The sequence below is a fragment of the Chinchilla lanigera genome, unplaced genomic scaffold, assembly GCF_000276665.1.
Source record: "Chinchilla lanigera isolate Chin_1 unplaced genomic scaffold, ChiLan1.0 scaffold00045, whole genome shotgun sequence".
NCBI classification, from domain to species: Eukaryota; Metazoa; Chordata; class Mammalia; order Rodentia; family Chinchillidae; genus Chinchilla; species Chinchilla lanigera.
The window spans coordinates 115,922-119,068 of NW_004955446.1; the positions used below are offsets into that span (position 1 = coordinate 115,922).

General features: G+C 39.1%; 1 long non-coding RNA gene across 1 annotated transcript in view; it reads right to left on the reverse strand.

Moving 5' to 3' along the window:
• Positions 1–1,474: 1,474 nt before the first annotated feature.
• LOC102008474 overlaps positions 1,475–3,147 on the reverse strand; it is a 14,304-nt gene continuing 12,631 nt past the window's right edge. Inside the window, exons 3-4 of the long non-coding RNA XR_262359.2 lie at positions 2,325–2,388; positions 1,475–1,976 (exon numbers count right to left, since the gene is read on the reverse strand). This is a non-coding gene — a long non-coding RNA (uncharacterized LOC102008474). The remainder of the gene's footprint in view (positions 1,977–2,324; positions 2,389–3,147) is intronic.

The window sequence follows — 3,147 nt, forward strand, 5'->3', positions numbered from 1 at the left end:
GTTCTCTGCCGCTCCTTCCTTTTGCTCTTGCTGCTTTTACTATCTTTCACTGCCATGAACTGTTGGCCTCTGCTATGTGCCACTCTGCCTTGGAGCCAGTCAAATATGGACTGAAACCTCCACAAACTGTGAGCTAAATAAACCTTTCCTTCCTTAATTCCGGGTGTTAGGTATTTTGTCTCAGCAATGAGAGAAAAGTAATGAAGACACTCCTTTTTTTCCCCTCCCTCTGTTTAACTGTTTGCCTTACCTGCTAGATTCCTTCTCCTGGGGTTCACAGAGTTGTAGTCCTTGTTATCTCTTTCTAGAACGTCCTTCAAAACATTTTGGAATAATGCTTTGGTGGTCATAAATTTCCTCAAATGTTCTTGTTATGGAAATATTTATTTTTCCATCAGTTTGAAAGATAATTTTACAGGGTACATCAATCTGGGTTGAAGGTTATTTTCATTTAGAACTTAAAACACTTCACTCCATGCTCTCCTTGACTTGAGGGTTTGTGCTGAGAAGTCAGCCGTGATTCTGATGGGCTGTCCTTTCTATGCAATTTGTTTCTTTTCCCTAGCAGCTTTTAAGATTCTATTCTTGTACTGAATTTCTGGAATCTTGATTATGATATGCCTGGTTGTAGATGTTTTTGATTGTGGCTAATTGGAGTTCTATATGCCTCATTTATTTGTACATCGAATTCTTTTTTCCTAGTAGGTAAGTTTTTTGCCATGGCATCTGTGAAGAGTTTTTCTTAATATCATTTGTGCTGTCTCTCTACTGAGAACGTATTACCTTGTGATTTACAGTTCTAAAGCAACAAAAATAAAGAAAGCAAAATGTATTTCATATTCTACTATGGGGAACCACTCAGACTGCTTCAAAGCTAAGGGGTGTCTAAGGACACCTGAGGATGTGACCCTGCTATTCCAGGCAAGCGCACAGCAGGATGCAGTTATGTAACCATGACTTAGCCGAGACAAACCTGCATGCACTGGTTACAGCACTATGTAGGAATGTAAATATGAGGTATAAACCTGTATAAGAATTATACAAAAAAGATCAAGGCTGCTCTTGCACTCTGCTCGGTTCCATGCTGCCAGCTGCTGTTGCTGATGTCCTGCATACTTGTGTTCTTTAATATGGGGATCCCACCCATGAAAATCTCCCTTGAGCCCTCTAGGTGGGCTGACACCTAATTTCTAAATTGCCACGTTCAAAAGATTCTGCTTAAAAGATTCTCTTAAGAAATCTTGAAGATGAAGACATCAGTATCAATTTCCAAGACAATGTGGGTTAACTAATGGTCAACTTGTAACACCCAGCTGAATTGAATCAGCATGGTTCTGGGTGTGGAAGGGCCACTTGAGGATTGTTGACAACAGCATACAAAGAGAACTGGAGGATAAGATGATGTGCTGTTGATTCTCCTGAACTTTGTCCTGCTGGCTTTCCTGATATGAACTCTGCTGTTAACATCACTGGAGGAGCTCATGTCCGTAATATTGCTGAGGATGGCTATGGTTCTTTTTGGAGGAGCTCTGGTCTTTACCTTGAATGTCACTTCTTGGCTGAAGTGGGGAATCCCTCCATTTGCTGCCACAAACCCTTCATCCTGCTGGCTCAGACTTTCTAGCTTCTACCAGCAGCCCGTGGGCCTTCCCAGTATAGCTTCTTGATACAGACTTGCATGAGACCTTGTTGTGGGCTCTAGGCCTCCAGCTGGACTTGTGTGGGACACTACCATGTGATGCAGGGCCTCATCTGGATTCTTTGGGTATCTAGTGTGTGGATAGACTGCTTGCCCTGTCGTGCATTTGACTTTTTGGGTGACTATTATAAAATAATCTGATAAATTATGTGTGCTGCACTAAATTTATTCCCTTGTAAACCCTGACTACAACATCAACCATAAAAGAAAAAGTGTTCTACATACGCAATCTCTTCTTTCTAACATCAAGTAGTTTTTCTTCTAATTCCCAAGATTCCTGTTATTAAAATAAACACATTTTTAAAAATGAGATAAAAGAAAAACATTCAAGGATATTACTTAAGTCACTAAGTTTCATCTATTAGCATTTCTAAAGTTCCAATTTTCAATTCCTCTAATTTCCCACAACAAAAATTAAAGAGAGCAATTTAAATTTTAAGTAGATAATCTGCAACATTAGTTGAAGATAAACGTTATAGGGAAAAAAAGACCACTTTAACGAGTGTGAATTCCAGCCATGCCAATGCCTGGGGACAGGATTACTTAATCATACCTAGTACTGCTACCAGAAAGAAGTTGTCACAGAAATCCTAAGAATGCAGAACTGCCCCGTGTGTAAGTGTACCTGTTGTGATGTCATTATTGATTTATTTAGCTTCAACACTTCTTTCATAGTATCCATGAGCACACTGAAAAGGAAACAAGATATGATTAACCCTAAATAATAAATCTACCTCATAAAAAGGAATCAATTAGTATATGTTTACTTTTATTAAATCCCTGTGCACTAAAACCACCACCACCCTCTGAGTCATCCGTTAATCCCCTTTTCAAATTCTCTCAATCAATACATGCTGAGCTTCTGGCAGCCTTGTGGCCTTTTCTTCCTTGTCAACAACTGGTCATCCTGGATCCCTGCTATAATACCTCCCCCCCTAAAAAAAAACCCTTCTGCTATTTTTTTTTTTTTTTTGGTCTTTTTGAGACAGGGTCTCGCTATGCAGTTTAGGCAGGCCTTGAGCTCACTTTGTAGCCCAGGCTGGCCTTGAACTTGCAATGATCCTGCTGCCTCAGCCTCCCAAGTGTCAGGATTACAGGCATGCGCCACCATGCCTGGCCCTTCTGGTATTCAACAGAAAGTCATTATTCATTATTTAACAAGATCTGAAAAGTCTCACATAAATTAAATCTTTGCTAAAATTAGAGGTATGTTTCTCTAGAAAAAGTTTTGATCACAGACAAAAAGGAATAATGAATTAAAGAATGTCAGACTATTTCTACAAATTTCATTTCTAGGAAGACAAAAGCCTAGTAACTTGCTCATAAATTGCTGTTTAAAAAAAGATTGTGTAAATCCAGAGATATAGCTCAGTGATACAAGCATCAGCCTGGCAAGTGTAAGATCCCAAGTTTAATTCCTGTACAAAAAAAAAATAATTTATAAAGAA